We start from the raw sequence: 27956 nt of genomic DNA, 5'->3' as shown, positions 1-27956 counted from the left end.
GCCTAGTTGTTTGTTCATGAAGAAAAGAAGAACAGGGATTTGGGGACTATCTAGAAGTCTCTGCCACAGCAGCATTAAATCTTTCTTTCGACTCCTAAAACATATATACCTAGGAAACAAGAAGAGAGAGAATCGGCCCTGTTTTCTAAATGGGAAAGCTAAAGCATAGACTGTGTGCTGAAAATAGAAGCAAAAAGAGATCTTTCCCTCCTTTGCCATTAGGCCTGAGGCTAGTATTAAGTGTCCCAAACCATCCTGCCGGAATGAAACACAGTGAGTTGAAAACACATCTTATCCTAGAGGAGAGGAGTCAGAGGAATTAAGTAACTGACCTAGCTCCACCACTGGCTTCACTCATTGCTTACTTCACAGTGAACCGTCTATGAAATTCACTGCCCACAAGAGGGGAAATTGAACCTACTGACCTATGCCAGAAGACTATATGCTTGCCAGTCATTTCTCAAGTAGTGGTCTAGGGCTCAACCCTCCTCAGTAGCTCCAAAGTCTTACAGTGGTCAGTTAGGTTAACACTGGCTGCTCTACAAACCAAAAACCTGCTGAAATCTCAGCAGCTTAACTCATCAATTTATCTCTCCTGCATGCAAAAACAAAATGGGTGTTCTTGAATCAGCTGCCCGAATTCCTGGGAGCAGTGTTTGAAGACCCAACCTCCATCCAATTTACTGCTCTCCTACGTTCAACATGTGATTTCCAAGGTTACCCCAGAGGTGGTCATCCAGACAGCAGGTAAGAAAAGGAGTGGATGGAGAAGGTGTGTCTCATTCTTGACCCTCTCTTCCTGCAAGTGACACATGTCCGTTCTGCTCATATTTTGTTGGCAAGGCCATTGGCATGGCCACACCTAGATGTGAAGGAGTCTGGGACAAATGAAGTTGTTTCCCAGCAACGGTTTTACACTATAATAGCAAGGACACAAGTTTTTGATGAAGAGCTAGCTCTCGCTGTCACAGCCCACTAGGAACCAGTGGAAAGAATCCTTTTATTTGACTCGTTGTTATCTGTGCCACAAAGAGCTCTGTTTCCATAAATAATGACTTACAGTGGATTTTCTTTAGCCTGGTGTGGCTGAGCTTCAAAGGTAAATGAACACTTTGAAATGTATTCAAATTTTCATGAGTAGGTACAGACTCCATTTTTTAAAAGGGGTCCATAGTCTTTATTTCAGATTTTCAGAGAGCATCAAGACCACTCTCCCCAGATATTTTTAAATCATCACCACATAGAGATTCTCTAAACTAGCTTTGTACTTCTAGACCTCACTGCCTAACCCAGTGGTATGTGAACTAAGGAATCACACCCACTGAGGATCATGTTGAATGTACAGATTTCAGGACCCTACCCAGTCCTACCTAATTCCATGATATTTTTAAGATGGGATGGGGGAGAAATTAGGCAGTGGAGGAACACGTGCATTTTCTTAAACTTTCCACGTAGCCATTGTTCTCACTCCCTGAGCTAACCTGAAAAAGTGCATCACTTGTTAAAGAGAGGTGAGCATACTTATTCCTCCCTAATGCTGCCAGTGATCAGCTTCCCCCACTCAGAGCACATCCACATTCCCTTCAGTCCATCCGCAGTTCTCAGCTTGTCTTTAACATACACAATTTTCAGTCTATTCATCAGACCCACTTTCAATTTCATGTATATCCCTTAAGGATCTCTTTTTAATTATAATGACTGATTAAACATCTCTCAAGGGCCAAGCACCATGCTTATCATTTCACATTTCATTTAAAACTCACAGCCACCCATTTGCAGATGGGTAGACTGGGGCTCCTAGACCTCTACCATTTGTCCATTGTCACTAGCTAGCAAGTGTCTGAACCTAATGTCAAGCCTCACTGCCCAATTCCAATCTGTTTGTCTGATAGGAGAACCTATTTTTAATCCCTCCTTCTCTTCACAGCATTGCAGAATGCTTTCAAGGCTTTATTATTTGCATCTCCTGCTCTCAGCAGTTTTGCTCTGCTCAAATACTACTTGAGGTTTTTATCTTTCCCCAGTTTAAAATTTTAATTCTGAGTACTCTGTGTATAAAAAAGAGGAGCTCAGTAACTGCTTCCCAGTGAAAACAATGCATATATTATTTGTCATCAATTTTTCAATTCAGAAGCACCAAGTGAAGTAGATGTGAAACATTCAGGATGTTGGGTTGAGCTACGGATTTCTTTTTCTCTTCTTGAACAGAAAAAGAGAGATGTTGGCTGTTACAAGTCTACAGATATCCTTAGAGCTTTGATCACAACATGCATAGCTGAGTGAGGCTGCTAATGACAAACACTTCAAAAAATAATTAACTGTTATATCTGACTTCACGTCTCAAGGAATCCAAGGTGTAATATCAGGAATTTGTGTTGAGACTGTAAATTATTTTGTGGCCAGATGGCACATGGTTACATTTCCTTAACTCATTCTGTATAAATGTCCCATGCTATGTCTTTCCGAGTCCTGTCTCAGCTCTCACACTTTGCTGACATGGTGTGATTGAACTCCACTGGGAAGGGCCAGTCTGGAATCTCCAACATCAGAAGGAAGTGGTTAACTTTTTTAAGTTGCAGAAAGCCCCTGACCATAAAAACTTTAATTTTCCTGCTGTGTAGGGCACTTCAAGCACTTGGTAGGAGTTGGGGGAGGTGGAGAGTGTTTTGTTAAATCTTTTTTGCTGAAGGAAATGTCAGAAATTTTTTTCTCATTAGAATTTTTTTTTCCTGGAAGTAAGCAAGAAAGGAGAGATAAAACATAAGCCAGTCAATGACACTGTATTATGAATTTCACTAAAATATTAGGCAGATCCAAATGGTTAAAAGAAGTTTAAAAATAGTTTATAATAAACTGTTTGGGGATTTCAAGTGTTCCTGTCATCATTATACCAACAGCATTGTTGCTTGGGGAAAAAAAAAAAAAAACATAGGTAAGAAAAAAGGTAAAAGAAAGGAAATGCCATTACAATAATAGGAGATCAGAGACATAGAGTTGGGGCAGATAGCAATGACCTATTAAACCAATTTAAAAGTTAATTTGAAAATAAATAAACAAACATTAAACCAATTTAAAAGTTAATTTGAAAATAAATAAATAAACAAATAAACAAATAATTAGACAATACACTTTACATATATATTCTTTATAATCCCTTACTTGTACCTAACTCACAGTCCCCTAACACCCTCCCATTCTGAGCTGTCAAGGTGTGTACTGGACAGGTGCAAAGTGGTGTGGGATAAGGCATGGCCCGTGCCCCTTCTGACACTTCTGAGAGTTGTTCCCTTCCCCTATGTTGGGGAGCTTGTTCTTGTTTGGGAGCTTGCTTTCTGAAGGGGCCCAAAATGGCTGTAGCCAAGTGCTCCCACTCTGCTGGCCCACTTGTAGGATCCTCGCTTGGAGATGGAGAGCCATGCCCCATCTCCTTTCCCATCTCTCTGGATGAGTTTCTGTTTTGCACTCTCAACACCTGCCAAAACAAACTGCCTACATTGAAAAAAAAAAAAAAAGAAGAAGGAGAAGAATGTGGAATCTTGCTCCACATTACTTGTCTCTTAGCTTCATTAGTACCATAACTTTTTTTCAAACCTTTGATCTTCTTGTACCCTCCAGTCTCCTACCCCTGCTAATAAATGTACCCAGATTTATTCAATCCTAAAAATGTATCATTGCTTGGTCCCTACCTCTAGTTCTGTGCTTACTTTCTGTTCAGCTGTTTCTGAAAAATATTCTATTCTAACTATCTCCACATCCTCGCTTCCCATTCCCATTTTCTCCCAACCACGAAAAGCTGGTTTTCACCTCCTACCCACCCCACACTTGCCTCCACTCTGCAAAAACTGCTCTAGAAATGGCAACCAACAATCCTCATAGTGTCAAAACTGTCAATTGTCTATTCTTATACTACTGGTCCCTTCTGTCCCATTTGAGAATGATAGAGACCCAATCCTTTCTAAAATTGTATATCCTTGGTTTCCATGGTATTATTCTCTCCTAGGTTTTACCCCCTCTCTGACTATTCTATTACTATCTCTTACGTGTGTATTTTTGCCTCTCCTCTGCCTGTTCCTTAAAAGTTGATGTTCAACAGGGTTTTATTCTCTTCTCACTTTTTCTGCACCCTGCCTTTCTCACCATATGCCCTTTTCAGGTAGCTGCATTTGAGCTAATGATCTGAACTCTTACTTATGCGCTAAGAACAACAAAAGCTAGTTCTACAGCCCTGCCCTCTGCCCTGAGCTTCAGATTCAATCAACCAAATGCCTTTTTACATATGCCCCCTTGGATATCTATAGTCATCTCCTGTTCAATACAGACAAACTTGAACGTGACACCGTCTCCCCCACAGTACTTCTTCTCCGGACTCATTCCTCCTTTGTTCCCAGTAACATGTTTGATAGTAATGTGTTTTGGAATCGTACCTCAGCCACATAATCACAAAATCATTTCCTACCCATTGCCCCTGCTTAATTGGACAGTACGCCATTGATCCTGCTGACGCACAGCTGGACCAGGAGCCAGAAAGCAGCAGACATTTGGTGTGCAGCTCAGTCCCGGGAATGGTTACACACAAAGGAAAGATGCATGAGCTCCTGCCATTAAGGTTCATGAGCAGTCTTGAATCTAAAACCGCCACCCTACTGAAATCCAGACCTCCTGACTCCTGTTCTTAGGAGAGAGTCTACTTGTGTTCAGCACACTTGAGAAGTGTCTCTGCTTCTTGCCACCAATATAATCCTGACCAATAATAAATAACAACTTGTAGCTTTAAATCAGAACTGATCTCAACGCTCACACAGGATTACAATGCAATCCCTATTAGCATAAAGTGTGTCTACTGCTCAGAGTTTCTCATTGCCATGCAACCCCCAGAATTTACTCTAATTATAACATGGCTATCTAGATGCAGATAGCTAAGTAGGATCTCAGGCAACATATTGTCTCTGTTCCAATTCTCTTCTCAGTCAGGAACTGCTCAGAATCTAAATGTCAAATATAAATTATTAAAGAATACATTTAAGAAGTCGTTTCTGTAGGTTTCCAGAATTCCTGGTGCTGCATTTTTTGCTAGCCGTTTTAATAATCCTCTTTTAAATTCCATTTGTCAAATTACCTTTAATCAACAAGAGTGCTGTTACATGAGGGATACAAATGGGAAAGAATAAAATGTTCCTCAAGGTGCCTCTTTCTGGAATGAGCCCGGAAAGTGACACCTGGGTGGACTCGATTTTAAAGAAACATACACTCCGAGTTCTAGCATGAAATGTCACACTTTATCATAAAGGAAATCTAGATGTACTAGGCACTGCCTGACATCTAATGCTAATATTCCTAACTGTTAAGTTTAAAGGCATTTCACATGCAGTTGCTTCTTTCAGGAATAAAATGAAGTCCTTTCTTCAGTCTTGGCTTGGATTCTTTAGTGAGTCAGAAGTAATACAGAGTAGCTAAAGGTTAAAGCAATTTGTCAGTCACATGTGAGCAATTCAAAGTTCTTTAACCCCTCCATTTTGAAAGGATGTTTTCCTTAAAAGCAGACTCTGACATTATTTTATGGGCACTAAGTAGCTCATAGTACATAGGAGAATAAGAATCAGTAACCAGCTTCCCCGACAAAACTCTACAAGGAAAAATAGATATAATTTTCCAGTCTAATTCATTTTAAAAAGTCCTAATTAGATATTTTGTTAGGGTTCTCATCCTAGAAAAATGATAAATACCTCCAGCTTATACCATGCTATTCTTAAATAGTTAATCCGGTAGTTTGTCAAACTATGATTCACCATGAGTCATAGTAAAGAGGGGGAAAAAAAAGGAAAACAAAGGGGGGAATAAAACTACCAGGTTGAGCTGCATTTACTCACTCAACATCTTCATTTTTTTAAAGTCACCCTTTAGTCATACCCCTAAAACCTTGATGTTGTATTCAGAGCAAAACATGAAAGTGGGAAGCAGCTCCAAAAGAGTTTGTTAAACTTTTCCTTTTACATTAACGAAAAAAGATGTGGGCCAAGTCACCATGTGAACTTATCTGAGCTCTGCTGAAATCTAGAGACAGACATTTTTATTAAAAGGCTACAGCCTTATTTGGTCTATTCATGAACTCAGAATGTCATAATCTTGGTTTTCATATGTGGGATATAAAAGCATATTATCATATAGTTAAATCACTAGCCTCGCTTGCCTAGGATATCATCCTAGGGCTTAAATGACACGCTGATGACGCAGATTAATACATTTTAATAAAAATATAAGTTTCTGAATTGTACTGAGTGGAAAAAAACAGGATCATGAAAAATGGCTGTCAGTAATACAAGATAACAAAATCAAATTTTCCCTCTATTATTTAATATGTTGCTTTGGAATTTCAACAGAATTCGATTTATACGCACACATACACACATTCACACATTCTCCCATACAACTCATGCCAAAAATGACAGATTGGGATGACCAAATTAGAAGGAATGTGGATTGTATCCTACCAACTTTGAAATATGCTTGAGCAACCTAGGAAAAGAATGGTTTATTGTAAGTAAGATAGACTCTATGTCCAGTATTTATCCAAAACACGTATATAAGAGGTAACTCAACAAATTATATGTAAAATTCATGTAAGAAACAATTCCATGACCACAAGGAATATATTTTCAAACTAGGAAGACAAAAAAAAAATGCAAAGACGTGTGAAAATAGATGGGGTACAAAAGGAATTGGGGAGAAAGGCGAACTCAGGTGGGCTTTATAAATTCACAGTCTCTCTAAAGCAGTAGTTCTGAACCTTGGCTGCACACTGAAATGACTTTGGCTCCATTCTATTTAGGTTCTGATTTAATTGGTCTGGAGTGCAGGCTTGGCATTAAAAATTTTTTAACTCCCCAGGCAATTCTAATCAGCAGCCACAGCTGAGAACCACTGCTCCATTAGGTGTAAACCCTGCACCACCTCTATGGTCAGATTGGGATGGATAGAAGAAAGTGCACCATGAAGAGGGAATGGGAAGCACAAAGTCAGGCATTGTAATTTGAAAGGTGAGGTAAGCTAAGCAAAAAAGTACTACTGGCAAAAACCCCAGGCACCTGGCATCCCAGTCAGAGCTTCCTGTGATGGCATTTACTTAGTGAGAGCCCCACAGATCAGAGCAAGACCTTCAATTTTACACATTAGAGAATATCAATTATCAGCTGCTCAATCTCTCAGAAACCTGTCTCAATAACCAGTTTCACAAAATATTGAAGTATGGGCCAGAATGCCAAAGAATGTCTTTTCAATAAGAGACATATCAGCCCATTGGGTCAGATATCATACTGACATTGGGGCAAAGCTTATGGGAAGCCAGATTAGAGTCAAGAGTTTAGTGTAAAGAATCAGAACAAGGATAACTAATTGTACAATTTCCGTGGCTAATATAGCGAGCATGGAGAGCTGGATGCTTCCGTCTCGTCTATATATGCATACGTGATTTACGGACCAGAACCCCAGGCAATTTCAAAGCAATTTTTCTCCAAGATGATGCTCTTATTCCTCATTTTTCTTTGGTTTCATGCTCTTGCTGGCTTCTGTTGGTAAATTCTTCCTTTAGAGATGTTAATACCATTGATTATATTACATTTAAGCTTGGTTTATTCTTTTAGATTTGAATCTGGGAAGCATATTATTTCTTATAATTACATATTGATTGTATTTTTTTAATTCTCAGAGATCTAGAGAAACCTTAATTTTGTTACCTACAGAAGAGAATTGGGAATCAAAGTCACAGAACTGAAGCAGAGGAGAGAGTTGCAGAGGTAATGAGAAATCAGTTTGTACGGCTCTGATGAGGACAAGAACCCTGAAATATGGTGTACTTATTTATTTATACCCCCCCAAGGCCTCTATCAAAATTCTGAACATAAAATGGGCTATTTATTTGAATGTTATGGATATGTTTACACATGTATTATATATATAATACATATATATTTATAATTTAATTATGTATTATATAATTCAGCACACTGATTACTTATTTATTTATATTTGCTTATTCTTAGAGAGTAAGTTAGCTGGTAGTAGAGCTTCCCTCTTTCCTTCTTGCAACTTTTATAAAGGATCTCTTCTCACTATAGTGCTCTCCCCAAACTCTAGATCAGATTGGCTTCTGAGTCACAGTTCTTAGGCTGTTTCATGAGATTAATCCCTTTTTCATTTCAACAATATATTAGTGTTACAAGATGAAATCAATACCTTGATTTTGAAAAATTCGAATAAGAAGAAAATATCATAACCTGCCCAGAAAGCAACTAGGAGTGTTGCTGCTGAATTATAAAAAGGAAATATCACTTCTAATCATTGGATTTAAAAATAAGTTAGTCATCTTATTCTTCTTCTGAGTGGAATTGAAGCCTTGGTTTAGTGAAAAAAAAATGAAAACAGATTAAGACACCAAATACACTTATGTTTTATTAGGATTGGTTAGCTTTTAGGTGATACTTGACTTAATGTCATTTTATATTTAAGCATAGATACATCTCAAAGCATTTATGGAAGGTCAGTGTGATTCACCCAAATTTCAGCTACCAAGAAATTGATTCAGAGGAGCTATGCTCCTGAATTCATGTTCTGCATTTTTAGTCTATTAGCTGGATTAAAAGCTCCTGAATTCATGTTCTGCATTTTTAGTCTATTAGCTGGATTAAAAGCATGCTTAGAGGCTGAATTTACCCTTACATCATCACCATCACTGGTCAACTCTCTTACTGGGCATTCTTCCTCCCAATTATCTCTGACACTCACCCAAGAGTTTCCATGGCCCCTGGTCATCTATATCACTTTGCATTTTTTCCATTGAGGAACTCACTTTAACAGACTCAATACCCATACACCTGAAGTTTTCTTGTTTTCTTCCCATGCTTCAAATACTTGTTTACCAAATATTCCATAAATTAATAATAGCATATTCCTTCCAACATTTTCTCTAATTAATCCTCAAATCAAAGAAACATAATCTTACAACATAACTCTCTCTTTTCCCAATACCTGCTATTTCTCTCTCCTCAGAATATATGGATTCATTGCTTTTAAATAATTGTGACAGGTGAATTCCAAGGAAAAGATCAATATTTATTTTTTCTCTAAAATTGTAAGTATACTAAATGCTAATGGTTCCAGAAATTTTCCAGAATTCTCCAACACTTTTTAAAAGAATTCAATTGTATGAGGTATGATTAGATGTATCAATTGAGACATTTTCTCAAGTTATCACTTCAGGAAAAATAGATGGTTAAATTTCTATCAAATATTTAGGAAGTTTGGGAGGCCACAGATATCTTCTGTGTTATAGAAATTATCTTTTTCCTCAAAGGTCATTTTCAAACTGTGTAAGAATTTTCATCTGAATGAACACAAATCACTATTAAAACATTAACAGTAATTAATGACATTCTATTTTAGTCTTTTTCCCCTGGATATTGTTGTTGTCACTAATCTAATTATTTAATATAGCCATGCCTAGAGAATTTCAGCCAAACAGCTCATAGTCAGAAAACAAAGTCACTAAAAAATAGGAGAGAGCAAGTGAGAGAGTGAGAGGCTAAAATGAAGTACAAACATATTTCTGAGGGCAGAACAACACAGTAAATTCACACTTCTTAGTCAACCTCTTGCATACCCAAAATTGTCCATAGACTTCCCCAACACATCAAGAACAACCACAAAAGTCAGTGTTCTTGCATCTTTCCATTTCTACAAAACTCTAAGGTAACAGTTCTTGTTCATACTTCTACAGACACATCATTGCTTTAGCTCCCTTCTCACTGGGAAAATTGGTGATGTCAAAAACCTGCTGGGCTTTCAATTTGAAATAAGAGGTACAACCATTATTCAAAAAGCAAGACTTACTTTATGAAGCTTTAGCCACATTTGTAAAAGGTTAGTTATTCTGTCCATTTCCCCATCTGTAAAACAGGCATAATAGCACCCACACGGCTGTTGGCAGCACAAATGATAAAGCTTGGTGCAGAGAAAGAAGCATTTTGGAATTACTAATTCTGGTGATACTTCTCTATGTAAGAAGTGAGGGAAACTTACATCTCTACTGCTGCCTTAAGCAAACAATAGTTTTGTCAACTAATGAATCCAACCAGAATTCATCGCTGTCTCTGGTTGAGTTGAGAGATGCTCATAAATATGCTTATTTAGGAGGGGTGATAGCTTTTTGTTTACAGTTTCTTTATTTTAGGGCACAAATATGTTTTGTTATCTTATTCCTTTAAGTTAATTATTTTGAATTATTAGTAGTATCCACTATTTATTCCTTTGTAACAAAATCACTTCTTATATATATATATGTTAGGGTTCACTGAGCTCAGATTTATGTGTACTGGGCTTTCTTAAGGGACATCTCTGTGTATTGCCTCAAATATGTCCTACAGATGGCAGGACAAGATCTCTCACAAGCAAGCAATGTTTGGTCAGGAAGATTAAGTGTACCTGGAAACTGAGTCCAAGGTTCACTCTGAAAATCTGATTATGAAACAGCACATTTCTCTGTTGTTCAAGGACAGAAAATTTGAAGAATACTTTAGAGATAATATATAGGTATTACTGTAGAAAGAAGTAAAGCGATCTTCCTCATCAAGGAAGATGCAGAGAGAGCATGAAAAACCCAGCTGAGGCAAGTCCCAAAGGGAGGCTGAAACTCCATATAAAGCTTTTTGCATTACGATTCCTTAAACAAACCTAAATTTGCAACATTAAATACATGTTCTGCTTCTGTAGGGAATGGCCTCAGGAATCCATACTCCAACGCTGGAATTCATCCAGTCCACTCTCACTGGGACTCCCCACAATACGGGTTTCTTCAGCACAGATTCCCACCCACCAAAATCCCAACGCCCAATTTTGCTTCATGCTTCAGCTATGTTTTCCTGACAAACCCAACTGATTTTCACAGCTCAATCTTCTGTCTTTGACACCAACATGTCTCAGAAACCAGACTATCACTATTTGCAAGAAATCAGACTATGGACAGGAGGCACCCAACTGGAATCCTAACTTAGATCCTGAAGGAGTAAGTGGCCAGACCTACTCCTCATCAACAGCTCTTCTTCAGAGGAGGGAGATGGGATGTTCCTCGGAGGCAAGAGAGATAAATCATGGAACAAAACATTCAGCAGTTGGAAGTGGTCTGAAGAGGGAGAAGCAGTCTCTGGATGTACATATGTTCATTCACTTAATGAACAAATATTTATTGAGTCATGTGCTCAGCAGTGTTCTATACACTGAGGATAAAAGGATGAACAAGACGATGTCTCTATTCTCCTAGAGCTAACTAACTAGTTGAGGGGGATAGACATCAAACAAAAAACACACACCTACATAAGTGCGTAACTAAAACACTACTCGTGCAATAAAAAAGAGTAAGGGAGTGGAGGCACCTCTTTAGATTGGGCGGTCAGGAAAGGTTTCTCTTAAGACAGGACACTTGAGCTTAATCTAAATAAAGAAAAAAAGACAGTCAGGAAAGGATATAGGGTAAGAGAATTCTAGGCAAAGGAAATGACACCTGTAAAAATCCCGACCTGTACATAAACTTGGTAAGGTTAAAGAACAGGAAGGTATTCAGTGTGGCTAAAGCACAGCAAATGAAAGTAGTGGATGATGGCAGAGATTAGCGGTGCCAGGATATATAGAGCTGTGTAACAGCATGATAAAGTGTTCAGATTTTATGCTAACAGCAGTGGAAAGCAATTAGAGGGCTTTACGTAAGATAATGCATGGTGTGATTTATGTTTTAAGATCTCACTGGCTACGAAATGTAGTATACATTATAGGGTTCAAAAGCGGTTGCAGAAACAGCAGTAAAGGGACTCATGTCCAGGAGAGACATGATGTTGGCTTGAATTAGGGCTTGCTGCAGTAGCAGAGGGGCTCCATAAAGCGAGTTGGAGTGTAGTTTGAATGGGGCACTGGGAGACCGGCTGATGATGCACGGGATGTCAGCTACAGACTGACGTGCCATTTACTGACACGAGAAGTAGAAGAACTAGACTGAGGGGAGAAGGTCAGGATTCTTCTTGGGATAGACTACGTTGAGATGCCTCTAGATACAGAAGGAGAGGCATCCTTAGTCTTTCCAGACTACTATAATGAAGTGTCATTACTACTATAATGAAGTGTCACAGACTAGCTGGCTTACAAATAACAGATAATTTATTTCTCACAGTTATGAAGACTCAAAGTCCAAGATCAGAGCATTATCATGGTCAGGTTGTGGTGAGAACCATTTTCTGAGTCAGAACTGCCCATTTCTTGAATCCTCACACAGCGAAAAGCAGTTGAGAGAGCTCTCTGAGGTCCCCTTCACAAGGATATTAATACCATCCACGAGCTGATCCCCTCCCAAAGGCCTCACTTCCTAATCCCAACACATTGCAGGTTAGAATTTCAACATTTGAATTTGAGGGCAACACAAACATTCAGTCCACTGCAGGAGAGGACAAACAAAAGCTAGACTTATGACTCTTGAGCTTGGTAGCTTGGAATTATGGATAAAATCTTGGACTCACTGGCATATAAAGACATAAGACTAGATGAGAGAAATGAGATGGAAGGTCATCTAGGACTGGGCCCTGGGGCATGCACCACCATGTGTAGGTCAGAGAGCAAAGAAGGAGCCAGCAAAGGAGCCTGGGAAGAAAAACCATGGAAGCCAAGAGAAGAAAATGTTTAAAGGATGAAGGTTCAACTCCGTCAACTTCTGCCAAGTCAGATGAAGACAGAGAAGGGACTGGTCCGGCCGGGTGAGACAACTGTGGTGCCCAGCTGCCCTGACGGGGTGTGTGTCCTAAAAGTTTGGACCTTAGATACCACAACTGCCTCACCCGGACTCCAGCTCTGTCTGGAACTGACCGTTGAATTTGGCAACAGGGAGGTTACTAATGAGCTTGAGGAAGAAATTACCAGTGGAGAAGAAGGGACCGAGCCTGAGCAGTCAGTGATGGAAAGACCAGCCATGAGGAAGACAAAACAGTGAGGGCCAATAATGACACTGAATTGTTTCTGGGGAGGGGACAGAGAAATGGAGCACAAGCCGGAGGAAAATGTTAAGTGAGGGCAGTGGCTGAATCAAGTAAATACTGAAGCATTGTCTCATGTCAATGGGAATGATTCATGGGTGATAAAATTAAAGGAAAACAGGAAATTGCAATCCCAGGGCAGGAAGAAAAAAAAAATGTCCCTACTCCAGGGGGAAAAGAGGAAGAGGAGAGAACTATAGCCAGAGGTCCCACTGCAAAGAAGCCTGGGTCTCCAGGCCTGGGTCTCCTCCAGATAAAGCAGTTTTACTCAAAACTGCACCTTGCAGATGAGTAACTCGGGCTGCAGAAGAGGTGCCCTGCTCCCAGACGGTACTCTAAAAGCCTTATCCCTTAAAATACTTAGCAGCATTTCAGCCTGGGCTGTCCTGAAATGAAAAACACTGCTAGTTCTGGTGGGTACAGCCCTATCTGTAGGGTGACGGGAAGATGGAAGAGATGGTGGCAGGAATAGGCACCCAGAGAGGAGAGGACATTTGTGGCAATGACAGTGGCTCAGCTTCAGAGCGCAGAGGTGCTGACCAGAACATCTGCAGCATTGATGTCATCTGTCACACGGTAAGGAGGTGAAGGAAGAAGAAAGAAGAGGAAGAGAGGGAAGAGAGGAAGAAAAAGAAGACCTACTACTGGCCCTACTACCACCACAACTCATTTGCTTTTTGTTTTGGTTTGGTTTGGTTCTGTTTTTTGTTTTGGCTGCAATTTATAGTATGTACTCAGTACCTTATTTTCTATGCTGAGAAGTGTGATGACCGTCTAGGCCCTGTGCTAGGTGCTTTCAACTACCTCGAATCCACACAGCGATCCTGAAAGTTCTGTGTTATTTTCTCACGTCTACAGGTCAGAAAACTGAGGCCCAACAGGGACAAATGATTATCTGTGGTCACAGAGACAACAGCAAAGATGAGATTCAAACCAAGTCTGTTTGAGTTCAAGGCCTGTGGGTGCTGAGGACAGAGAGCAGAAGAGCCTGGAAGACAGCACTTGGTGTGGACATCAGCCAGCCCTGAATAAGACCACCACAAGGACAATGAGAACAGCACCCAGGACTCTGTCCAGAGGCGGAGGAACATGGGGAACAAAGGAGATAGTGCATTTTCCTGAAGATTAAGAGGATCCTTTTGGATGTTGCTACTGTTACTGTGACCATGATGCCTGCCCCTTTAGGTTGGTGGGGCAGGGGAAACACTGCTCAGTCACCGAGTAATTCTACAGCTAAATACACACTGTGTAACTTCCCACTCTGCTCTCAAGTTGCTGCAGCTAGAAAGAAAAAAAAAAAAAAAGGCTTATCTCCATGTGTACAATTAAATCTCTACAGAGAGCAGTGTTAGTCCTACTCAAAGACATCTGTGTTCCCCTCGTTTTATGAAAGAATTATGAAAGTGTTCCTTGCTGAGTTATGTCCTAGAATCTTTGAAGAGAACTTAAGTCTCTCTGGACTTGCCTGGCTCTCTCTTGAAGTGTGTAAAACCGGAAGGAAAAATAAGGTTGCATAAGCTTCAATTAAAGTTTCTTTTCAAATATCCACAACTTAATACACATAAAGAGTAAGCTCTCGTTATTACTCACACTATAAACATTGATAAACTTTTAGAATGTATACTCCACAGAAGAAACACATTTTCATAGTTAAAATTTTTTCTATTTTCATATATGGAAAGTTGCAAAATGGGTTCTCTGGCTTCTGACTGACTCTCTTCTTTATCAAACTCTGTAAAGCATCAGTTTTTCACCACTAATACTACCTTCCTCTCCACAAGGCACCAAAAAAAGTATCAATTCAAAATGGGTCACAGGCCTAAATGTAAGAACTAACACTGCACACTTTCTAGAAGAAAACCTAGAAGAAATTTGTCATGACTTTGGGTTGAGCAAGAGTCTTAAAAACAAGAGCAAAAACATGATAAAAGAGAAAAATGATAGACTGGTATTAATCAAAATTAAAATCTTTTGTCTTTCAAAGGATACCATTAGGAAAACGAAAGGACAAACCACATATTAGGAGAAAGTATTTATAAATCCTATATCTAATAAAGGACTTGGACCTCAACTATATATAAAGAATTCTTTCAACTAATAATAAGGAAACACAACCCAATTTCAAAATGGATAAATTATTTGAGTAGATATTTCATAAATATGTAAATGGTTAATAATCATAAACTTTGCTCAATGGCATGAGTAATTAGTGAAATGAAAACTTGCTCAATGGCATGAGTAATTAGTGAAATGAAAAGGAAATTAAAATGTGATACCACTGGACACCCACCTAAATGGCTATAATCAAAAAATTATGTTGCTGAGGATGTGAAGAAACTGGTGCTCTCACACATTGCTGGCGGGAATGTAAAATGGTACAGCTGCTTTGGAAAAGAGTTGAGCAGTTTCTTTAAAAAGAGAAATGTAAACTTACCATTTTATGCAGCAATTCCATCCCCAGAAATTTACCCAAGAGAAATGAAAACATATGTCTATGTAAAGGCATGTCCCCAAATGTTTTTAGCAGCATTATTCACACAGCCAAAAAGTAGAAACAAATCAAATTTCCATCAGTTTGTGAATGCATAAATAAAGTGTGGAATTTCCTTATAATGGAATACTAGTCAGCAATAAAAAGGACCAAACTACTGACTGGTGTTGAAACAGGGATGAATCTCAAAAACTTGTTAAGTGAAAAAAGAAAAGTGCAAAAAATACCATGATTCAGTTCAGATTAACATTCTTCAAAAATTATGATTTCTTTTAGAGGAAATGTCCAGAAGCAGAAAATGTTTACAGACAGGTAGAAAGCATATCACTGATTGTCTGGGGCTAGGGGTAAGAGTAGGGATTGACTGCAAATGGGCACAAGAAAACTCTGGAGGATGATGAAATTGCTCTAAAACTGGATAGCAGTGATTGTAACAACTTTATACATTTACTAAAAATCATGGCATTTTAAGGGTGAGTTTACTGTGTATAATTATACCTCCATAAAGTTGTTTAAAAAGAATTTTCGAAAGAAAGGGCCATTAGGTACCTGTCAGTCAGCAACATATATCTATGGCTTTCAAAAAAAAGAATTATTTAATTCCCTGATAAGAAACATTTTTAAATACCCATTAAATGGAGAAAAAAAAATGTATAGTCACTTAATACCACACCCTGGAGAATAGGTTAGTCAGGATGTGCTATGATATACAGCAGTAACAAATCACCTCAGAATCTCTGGTCTAAAACAGAGGTCAGCAAACTTTTGCTGCAAAGGGCCAAGTATAGTAAATATTTTCAACCTTGTAGGCCACATGGTTTCCACTTCAATTTCCCAACTTAATATCCAACAGATGGGCATGGCTATGTTCTGATAAAACTTTACAAAAACAGGCAGTGAAAAAAAATAACAAAAATAATTAAAAAAAAAAATAAGAACAGGCAGTGAGCCAGATTTGGCCACTAGAACATGGTTCTCCAGCTTCTATTGTAATTTATTTACATCCCCGATTTATTTACAATCCTACTTTATTGTAAGTCAACTGGAGGCATTGCTCCATGTCATCTTCACTGAGACCCAATATGATGAAGAAGTCACCACATGGGTCATTAAAATTTACTGAGGCAGAGTCCAGAGTACATAACAAATGTCTCACTGGCCCTTAAGACTCTGCTCACATTTTATTGCCCAAACAAATCTCATGACTACAGCTAATTTCAAAGGGAGTAGGACAATGTAAGCTACCACATGCCTAAAAGACAGAGAGTGAGAAGTCACTGGTGAAATACGTTTCATTACTACAACAGAGAGAATGGAGAGAAATGAGAACTCTCATCCACTGCTGAGGAGACTGTAAGTTGGAAAACCACTTCAGGGAATCATTTAGCATAGTTAGCAAAGTTAAATATGCTCTACAAACCAAAATTTCCACTCTCAGGTGGGTGCCCTGCAGAAACTCCCACATAAGACCACTAAAAAATATATACAAGGATGTTCACTGCAGCATAGTTTACAATAGAAAAAAACTGAATGCACCTTCAACATCTATTAATAGAATAGATAAAATTATTATTCCTTTAATAAAAGGAATAGCAGCCTAAGTGAATAATATATAGATCAATGAAAACAAATTACTTAATCAGTATGGCTACATCTAAAGAAAGTAATTTTGAGTGAAAAAAGAAAGTTACAAGAGTACGTACACAATGATTGTTTATTTCAATTAATTTTTTTAAAGATTGATTTATTTATTTGAGACGGGAAGGGGAGGGCCAGAGGAAGAAGGAGAGAGAGAATCTCAAGCAGACTCCCCACAGAGCATGGAGTTGGACGTGAGGCACAATGTCAGGACCCTGAGCCAACATCAAGAGTCAGATACTTCACCAACCGAGCCACCCAGAAGCCCGTTTATTTGTTATTAAAAACACATTGCTTGTGGAGACGTAATATAAAGAAATGGGCACGCATTAACTTTATGACAATGCTTATCCCTGAGGACATTTGGAACTTAAGGGACTTTCCTATCCGCAATGCTGTATTTCATTAAAAGCATCTGATGAAGTCATATCAAAATATTAATATGTATTAAAGCTGGAGAGGGAAAAATGTGGACTTCTGTTATATTTCTTTTGTTCTTATTTGTATGCTGGAAATATCTCTTAAATTAAAAAGAAAAATAATTACTGTAGCTAGGATATGATTGTCAGCAGAGAGAAGTGTCATGGTGATATTAAATGACACAAAAGAACTGGCTAAGAGCAAGACAATGAGTTGCCCTTACAAGCTATAAAAAAATGAGCCATGAAAGGGAACAAACCAACCTCACTGGCTGAGCAGTCTGAAAGCAAAAATGTGGGGACTCAACTCTCTGATTTAGAGAAACTTAATAGTGAATAAAACACTCAAAATATAAAGTCCATCTTTTCATGACTTTGAATAATACCTTGTGGTCATTTAAGAGATGATTGTTAGGAGTTTTATGATATAACAATGACCATGTCTTCCGCATTGTGAAAGTGTTCACATATAATGGAAATAAAACAGAAGGGAGGATGGGAAGAAGGAATAAAGAGGGAGAATAAGAGAAACAAGGAATGGAGCGGGGGAGGGTCTGTGCTGGGAGTCAGGTAACTGAGCTCCCATCTGTTAGCTCTGTCACTACATCTGTCTTGAGCAAGTAACTTCAGCTTGGTGAGTCTCAGTTTCTTCCTCCCTAATAAGAGGACAACGACCTAGATTCCAACTTTATATTCTGTGATCCTTGAAATATCCATTCAGGTTCACATTTGGAAAAGAGGTATTACCCTGGGATAAAACCCTCATCTTCTGTCTGATCCAGTGAACAAAGTGCTAGAATAAAAAGTTACGGTCACAATTCAGCATGAAGGTCAAAGCTATACATCATTCATCAGGGCAGCTGCTAGGCAAGGGTAGGTGGGGTGGGAAGTGACTGAAGGTAACCTAGGGAAACTTCTGGGTTTCAGACTTCCATTTATGATGAGCAGGATCCAATGGCCACACCCTCAGTCAGGAAGGCCTAAAAGACAACTGCGAGGAGAAGCAAAGATTTATGCCCACCTCCAATTTTCAGAATCCCAGAGCAACACAGGAAACAGGAAACTCTGGTACAGTCAAACCTTTAACTTGCCCCCAAGTTTGTGTGAAACAGGTTTAGATTACAGGATGTAGGACAAAGTCTCACCAGAGTGGTTTCTAGAATACCAATTCTGTGCTAACCACTACACTAACATCAAGAAAGAAATATAGAGGGCAGCCCCGGTGGCTCAGCGGTTTAGCGCAGCCTTCAGCCCAGGCATGATCCTGGAGACCCAGGATCGAGTCCCACAGCGGGCTCCCTGCATGGAGCCTGCTCCTCCCTCTGCCTGTGTCTCTGCCTCTCTCTCTCTCTCTCTCTCTCTCTCATGAATAAATAAATAAAATCTTTAAAAAAAAAGAAATATAGAAAGACACAGAGGAAAACAAGGGCAAGAGGGAGGGAGGGAGGGAGGGAGGATGGAAGGATGGAAGGAAGGAAGGAAGGAAGGAAGGAAGGAAGGAAGGAAGGAAGGAAGGACAGCTTCAGCTGTTCCCTTCCCATGACCCATCCCATGTCACCCACCAGGCAGTGTGTCAGCCCCTCCCTACAGAAGCCATAACAACTTCTAACATTCCCCTCCAGTCTCAGCTCTTTGCCTTTGAAGTGGGATTGGGTCACATCAAGCCATTTTCCCTGCAGCTACCCACAAGAAGTCATAGAGGAAATAAAACTTGGAGAGGTGAAGGTAGCGCGTGGGACCTGTGATCTGGAAGAAGCTCCCTTGAGAAGCAGAATGTCACAGGTTTAAAATAATTTTGCTTCAGAATTACAGATCGATACTCTCAAGTGAAAGTTTTCCAAACAATCCAACTATCTCTACATTTGATATGATGTCATCACAAATCAAGATCTTTCCATTAAAGTGTCAAGACTCAGATTTATACAACAGACATAAAAATAAAAGCTAAACACAGAGGCAAAGACTGTTAATGGAAGTTATGTACATGCATTAAGGGGAAAATGTACCTCTGAGTGTTGTTTGTGTAAAAGGCTATTTGTAAGTTTGAGCTTGCATTTCCTTAGACATTATTTGAAAGTGTCTCTATTACTGATGTGCTAGAAATATTTCTCACATTTTAATTATGCTGTGGAACATGCTGATTCCAATCAACACATTGAAGACAGTTTTAAAGTCCATGAGCAAGAAAAAATCCTCATTCATACAGAATCCAGGCTTTATGTGTACAGATATTAACATATATTTAGTACCTACCATGTGCTTTACTAACACAGGTCCTGTTAAGCACAAGTATTTAGATACTAATCCCTCTCTTCTGCATGAATAATGAAGTTTCCCTTTTGTCCCCTCAAGTTAACATGAGGATAATATTTTCCATGTGGCAGAGAGCAACCAGGGGTCAGCATGGGAAGGCAAGCAGAGGCCAGACTGCAAAAGATCTTGTGTGTCAGACCATCATCTCAAAAGCTATAAAAACCATAGAAATTATTCATCTCAGGAGGTATGTGATCAGATGTTCATTTTTCTAAAGGTCATTCTGGCCAAGGTGGCAAGAACAAGGTACATGTAGGAACAAGGAGATGGGTTTCAGGGTCTGTATGGTAATAAAGGGCTTGAGTGTGGATGAAGTGTGAACAGATCCATTATCATAATTTGGTAATCAAGTGAGTTGGAGGTCAAGGACTGAAGGCAAAGATAACTCATTGTTCCCAGGCTTCGGCCACCAGAAAAGAAATGGTACCACTGGCTGAAAGAGAAAACAGAAGAAGCAGGTTTGCAAGGAGAAGAGAGTAAGACAGTGAATTCAGGGTTTTGTTTTTTTTTTTTTTTTTTTTTTTTTTTTTTTTGTGAATTCAGTTCTAAACATGTCGGAGGTAGCTGTGGGCCGTCCTTGTAGAAATGTGTAGAGAACCCAAGGAAAGCTGCTGAGAGCTCAGAAAAGATATATAGGAAATACTTGAGGCTTTGGGTGTAGATGATCCTCTGCAAGAAGAGTCTCTCTGATGGAAGAGATTGATAATGATAATACCCAACACTTAAAGAGTGCTTCCTATGTGCCAGGCTCCGGTCTAAATCCTTTACATATATTAATTGATATTTTCACAGAAACCCAATGAGGTAGGTAGGCATTTATCACTAACTCCCTTTTGTGGCTTGTGAGGCTATATGGCACAGTTAATATAAGCAACTTGCCCAAGGTCACACGTAGCTAATCAGTACCAGCTAGGATATGAGCCCAGACAGATTGTCTCCAGCATGGACTCTTATTAATCTCTAAATGATACAGTCTCCCTAAGACAGGATGGAGACAGAGGCACCCTGGACAGCAATGATGTGAAAGGAAGGAAAGGACCATTTGAAGAATATTGAGAATGGGAAGCTAAAAAAGAGGGAGTGGGGGGATCCCTGGGTGGCGCAGCGGTTTGGCGCCTGCCTTTGGCCCAGGGCACGATCCTGGAGACCCGGGATCGAATCCCACATCGGGCTTCCGGTGCATGGAGCCTGCTTCTCCCTCTGCCTATGTCTCTGCCTCTCTCTCTTTCTCTCTCTGTGACTATCATAAATAAATAAAAATTAAAAAAAAAAAAAGAGGGAGTGGGAAGGCCAACGGAAGAAATAGTTTTAAGAATTAGAGAGGGGTCAGGGTCAGGGGTGCCTGGGTAGTGCAGTCAGTTGAGCAGCCAACTCTTTGGGCTCAGGCGATGATCTCAGGATCCTGAGATCAAGCCCCAGGTGGGGTTCCATGGTGACTGTGGCATCTGCTTGGGTTTCTCTCTGTTTCCCTCTGCCCCTTCCCCCATGCTCATGTGCCCACACACCCATGTGCTCGCTCTCTCTCTCGCTCTCTCTCTCTCAAATAAAAAAAATAAATCTTAAAAAAAAAAAAGAATTACGGAAGGTCAGGAATGTCAAACACTGAAAATATTATACCCTATCATTCTGTAAACACACAGGAGGAGAAAAGAAAATTCTCTAAAAAGAGTCAAAATAAAACTTAGAAGCAATCTAGTAATAATATTACAAACATTTATGTTGAAATTATAAACAGCTTCTGTCCCTAGTGACCACATAAACATGAGGCTGTTGGGCAACAAGTATGAATTTCAAAGTACAAATATATGTTATTCAAAATAAAGTTTCCTTCTGTTCCTCTTCTGTACAGTTATCTGGAGTTCAGCCTTTCCTATTGGTAGGTAAGGGCCACTGAAACCCAAAATGATTCATCCTGCTGGAACATCGCGCCCAAAGGAGACCGTGAGATCAGTGAGGGCACTTCCCAGCAAGGGTATTAAACCCAATTTGGCCAGCACTAACTCCCCACTGTCACTGCCAAAGAAATGAAAAGAGGAGGCAGAGAGAAAGCAGCTTTGCTAGCCGTCCTTGAAAGAGCCACAATCAGATCAAAAACAAACAAAAATCCTTAAAGCCTTTAGATACGCTCACTGAAGCCGTTGATGTGTCATAAACCTTGACATATCATGCATATTCCAAGAGTCTGCAAATAACTGAGCATCCCAAATCTAATCTCTCATCCCCAAAAGAAAACAGTAAAGCCAAAGGATAGAAAGACTATCTTTTTCTCATTTTCAATTGGGGAAATACACTAAAATATCCTGCTCTAAAAAGTTTGAAGTTGGTTATCTCATTAGCTCCATTCTCTCCTTCAGTGGCAGTATATCTCCCTCTTGTGGATTTCTGGGATATTTCCACCTAGGAGAGTCCTTGCCAACTTCTACTTCTGGGTTGAATTGCATAATGATAAGCATAAATAAAAGATGAGATATTCACTGTACCCTCCTATTAACTGAAGTACTAGCTCAGAATACACACCCTAGCAACTCACATCCATTCATTCTTCTTCTGGAAATGAAGTAGCTGTTAAAAAAAAAAAAAAAAAAAAACCTGATCATGTATCAAATATTTATTGAGCTATTATGAAAAGCAGGGACACAGGGCACTTGAAAACATAGAGCTTGTTTCAGCAAAAATTTACAACCTAAAAGAGAAGACCAAACAGCCCATTAAAACTGTGTGTCAGTTGCTCTGATGGTAAAAACTAAAAATAAAATAAATAAAATTAAAGGAAAGCAACAACAACTTGGACAAGGAAAACTGCCCAGGTCAAAATCCCCACCTGAGACTAGTAGTGCCAAACACCTAGATTCTAAAAGACTCTAAGTCCGGGGTGAAGAATGCTGAAGTCCTGTGACTATGGAAGTGATATTTTCCCTTATACACATAAAAAGTCAATATAGAATTTAAATCTCATCATCCTGTACAGAGCTATGCCTCCAGACAGAAACACCACTGAGTTCTTGTACTACTACCTTAAATTCTTTTCAGTATCTAGGTCTACTCTTCCTTTATTTTCTCCTATTTCTGGAAAGTATCACTCCCTTCCAAGGGTAATTTACACGTTTCTTAGCTTCATCCTCCTCTGTGGGCTGCTTTTCCTCTACCTACAATTTTGCTTAGGTCTCTTTCATCCCCTCCTCTGACACTTCTTTGAACTATGAAGTCCACTAGAATTATTCCCATTCGAATAAATTAAGTTCTACTGTGTTTCATTCATTCACTAAGGAATCCTCAGCACCAACAATAATGACTGTTACATAGTAGATACGAATAATATTTTTTCATTATTGTCTATGAATGTCTTATTTGAAATATAAGTCATACCATAAAACAGACCCTTTTAAAGACACGCGTGGGTTGTGAGTATATCCACTAAGTTGAAAGACAGTGATACAGTCAGTCATCACCACGATCAATGCTTGCTTATTTTTTCTTTTCCCCCCTTTTTTCAGCTTTACTGAGGTATAATTGACATATAAAATTTATAATATACTTAAAGTATACAATGTGATAATTTGATATACACACAGATTATAAAAGGATTCCCATCACCGGGATAATTAACACATTCATCATTTCACATATTTCTTTTTTTCTTCATGAGAAAAGTTCCACTCTCAGCAAATTTCAATTCTGCGATACAGTATTATCAACTATAGTCAGCATTATACATTAGATCCTCAGACTTTATTTCTCTTCTAACTGCAAACTTAAACCTTTTACCAACTTCTTGCCACAGCCAAGACCAGAGTCAAGGACCTTATGCTTTCTTCTGGGAGTTTCATGGTTCCAGGTCTTATATTCAACTCTTTAATCCACTTGAGTTTATTTTTGTGTATGGTAGAAGACAGAGGTCTAGTGTCATTCTTTTGCACTTAGATATCCAATTTTTCCAATACCATTTTGTGAACGGAATATCCTTTCCCTATTTTATATTCTTGGCTCCTTTGTCAAAATTAATTGACTTTAGGGCATGTGGGTGACTTCATCAGTTGAGTGTCAGACTCTTGGTTTCAGCTCAGGTCATGATCTCATGGGTCTTGGGATCAGGCTCCATGTTCAACACAGAGTCTGCGTGAAAGACTCGCACCCTCTGCCCCTCCTCCCACTCTCACAGGCACTCTCAAAAAAAATTAATATATCTTTTAAAAATTAATTGATACGTGAGGTTTATTTCTGGACTTTCTATTCTATTCCACTGATCTATGTGTCTGTTTTTATACCAGTACCATACTGTTTTGGATACTAAAGTTTCGTAATCTAGTTTAAAAAGAGGAAGTATGATGCCACTAGCTTTGTTCTTCTTTCTCAAGATTGCTTTGACCATTCAGGCTTTTTTGTAGTTCCATACAAATTTTAGGATTATTATTATCTGTGAAAAATGCCACAGTAATTTTTATAGGGATTGAATCTGTAGATTGCTTTGGACATTTCAACATTAATTCTAAATCAGAATTAGATTTTGGATAAAAAAAGGAAAAATGGTGTCAAATATAAAATAATCAGTTTGTGTTACTCTAAAGTATATTTCCAGATGAGATTAGCATTTGTATCAGTGGCAGATTCAGTAGATTGAGCCTCCCAATATGGATGGTTATTATCCAATCTGTTGAGGGCCTGAATAGAATAAAAAGCAGAGGATTGGAATTACACTACTGACTTTCCTGGGCAACCAGTTTATGGCGGGCAGATAGTGGAACTTATCATCTTGTATAATTGCATGAGCCAATTTCTCATAATAAATAAATAAATGAAAAAATAAATAAATAAATAAATAAATAAATAAATAAATAAATAAATGTAAACATATATATTCTGTTTCTCTAGAAACCCTAATACACACAGGTTTAGGAAAAACTAGGTAATCTCAATGATAATTTTCCTATCATTGATAACTCTTCTATCTCATTCAACTAGGTAATCTTTTGGCTGGAATAGAAAATGCATAGTTAATTAGAAAATCCTACAGATTTTGTGGGGCACTTGGGTGGCTGAGTCAGTTAAGCGTCTGACTTTGGATCATGATCTCATGGTTCTTCAGATGAAGCCCTGCATTGGGCTCTGCACTCAGCGGAGAGTCAGCTTGAAGATTCTCTCCCTCTGCCCCTCCCCCTACTTGCTTGTTTGTTCTCTCTCAAAATAAATCTTTAAAAAAGAAGAAGAAGAAAATCCTACAGAATTTGTGATATTAAACTTCATTCCCTTAAGCATATAAACTATGTGAATTACCAAAGAAGGTAGATTTTAATTTGCTACAAAATTCTAAAAATTATGTGTGAGCTCCCTGATAATTTAAAAACAATTGAGATGCGTGAAGTGGATTTATATCAAATAAAGCCATGACATAATTTTGCTATCTAATAGAAAATATGTTACACACTATAATCAACTAACATTTTCACCTGAAAAATAAAATTCCACAAAACAACCTATCCCCCTTTCAACATACAATTTGTTATTGCTATGGTCTGAATCTGAGGTCCCCTCAAAATTCATGCACTGGAATCCTAATGCCCTAAGTGACACCATTAGGAAGTAGGACCTTTGAGAGGTAATTAGGTTATGGGGGTGGAGCCCTCATGAATGAAATTAATAATCTTATTTTAATAAATGATCCCAGAGAGCTCCCTTGCCCCTTCCACCATGTGAGGACACACCAAGAATTCTGCAAACTGATAGAAGGCCCTCTAATGCTGGCATCCTACTATGGAACTTCTAGCTTCCAGAACCTCGAGCAATCAATTTCTATTGTTTATAAGCTACTCAGTCTGTGGTATTTTGTTACAGAAAATTAAATGGACTGAGACAGTTGTGTTCTCTTCTCTTTCTAGTAGACATTTCATCTCCATTTGATGTCTAGAAGAACTAAAAATTGGATGTGGTTTTCCTCAGGAAAGACAAAGGAAGAAATGAATGAGGTATTTCCAACCTCTACCTCAAGACTCCAAAATAAAGGATTGCTGCTGATGAACTGAAATGTAGCTCATTTTTAAATACAAAAGAGTGGTGCTTCTCATCTCATGAAGGTATAATTATTCAAGAATCCCATCCTGGAGGAGCACAAGTACAAAAAAGCACACAGTTTATTATCTTTTCATGCATTGGCTTCTCTAGAATGTGGGATTCCCAAAGGGATTTATACTATCTCCTGACAACCCCTAAGCAGAAAATTAATAAAGAAGGTAAAAGAAAATTTGCTCTAGAGATTCAGAGCTGATTAACTTAAGCCTTGCCCGTCCGTCACTCTCTGGAAGCCAATTAAGTAAAGTACTCAAATGCAACACTTTAACATCATAAATTAAAGTTGGCAAAAAGTTAAATCCTACCATAAAATTAACCATTGTAAGTGAAGTAGTTGTGAAAATGTACCTTTTAAAAATAAAGTATATTTATGTCCTAATTGCTAAGCAAATACAGGAAATTTTTATTGTGAAACAGCCAAAATGACCTCATCAATCTTTTCTAGTTTTCCATTGGGGGAAAGAGGATCTTTGCAGTATGAGGGATGTGAAATTAATCTCCTTCCAGGGTATTATTCTACAGGATCTTATGAAAAAAAAAAAAAAAACACGTACAGTATCTTAAAAATAAAGATGGAAAACTTACCAGATTACTTTTTCTCCCTTGTAAACTGTTAAAGTTGACACAGAGCAGCAAGATGGTCAGAAACAGAAGGAAGGGGATTCATGGTCCTGATTTATTGTTTTCTCTCTAATTTATTTGTAGATAGTGTCACCTGCAATCGTATCTCCACACAACAAGTAAAGAAATGAATAGACTAATAGATTAGATAAACTAGTCCTGTAATGCTGTCTTGTATGCATGCCCTCAATACATTTTGCTTTGGTTTTTTTAACTCAGTTATCAAACACCTGGCTACTGAACCATGACTTTATGACATTATCCACCCCAGCTGCATGTACTGCACTTCCTTTTCTGTTACTATAGGTGAATTTTCCATGCTTCCATCCAAAGCCAACTCCTCTACTTGAGCACTGGATCCCATAATTTCTCAAGTAAATGCTATTGCTTTAGAAATTCTCCTCTCTTTCATGATTTTTTTCATCTCTACTACATCATTCTGTTAAGCATAAAATCACCAATTCACCAATACTTCTATTGTCAAGTTCACGTCCCTTTTGCTAAATTAGGTCTCAGTCTTCCAAATAAATGACATGTCTGCAATATCTGACTTAGTCAGATATTGACTTGATCACATCCTCCTCCTTGAAAGACTTCATTCACTTGGGTTCCAGGATACCCCACTCTCCTGGTTTCTCCCCTACCAATGGAACACTTCAGTTTCCTTTGCTGGTTCCTCCTCCCCTTTTTGATAACAGCACTGGAGGGCCCTAAAGCTCCATCTCTGGATCTCTTCTCTATATGTACTTATTTTCTGGATGATCTATCAGTCTTCAGGCTGATGACTCCTAGATTTATATTTTCAGCCAGACCTCTCCCATAAACTCCACAGTTAATTGCATTATCTAACTGCATTCATCATACCCTGCTTTAATAATGCTATGTAACAAATACCTCAAAAATTTCACTGTCCTATTATGATGCATTTCTTGCCCATTTATCTGCAGGTCTGCCAAGGCATCTCTGCTTCAGGCTACAGGATCAGTTCTGGCATATTACACATATCTCATTCTGGGAATAACAGCTCCTCAAGGGCATGCTCTTTGCATGGCAGAGAGAGAACTCTTCAAAGGGATTGCCACATTATTTGCCATGCCATTGGTAGCCTCAGCTTAACTGGCATACTATTATTTTCACCCACATTTAACTGGTGAAAGAAAGTCAGATGGCCAAGTCCAGCATGAGAGAAGTATACTCCACCCCATGGAAGCCATGACAAGGATTGAGAGGTAAGGACAAATTGTGAACAAATAATATAATCTACTGCACCAAACCCCTATTCAACATCTTCCAAAAAACATCTCAAATAAAAATCTCCCAACTTCTGATGGAAAAAATTGATTTGACCTT

General features: G+C 38.7%; 1 long non-coding RNA gene across 1 annotated transcript; it reads left to right on the top strand.

The window, feature by feature from the left end:
* LOC111098828 lies at positions 1-27956 on the top strand. The gene is made up of 5 exons (XR_005369709.1): positions 1-747; positions 7703-7790; positions 19962-20109; positions 25796-25990; positions 27554-27956. It is a non-coding gene; the product is annotated as an uncharacterized LOC111098828 (long non-coding RNA).

This window comes from Canis lupus, chromosome 14 (assembly GCF_011100685.1).
Source record: "Canis lupus familiaris isolate Mischka breed German Shepherd chromosome 14, alternate assembly UU_Cfam_GSD_1.0, whole genome shotgun sequence".
In the NCBI taxonomy this organism is placed as follows: Eukaryota; Metazoa; Chordata; class Mammalia; order Carnivora; family Canidae; genus Canis; species Canis lupus.
The sequence above is the reverse complement of the archived record's forward strand: the minus strand, read 5'-3'. Positions and strand labels throughout refer to the sequence as shown.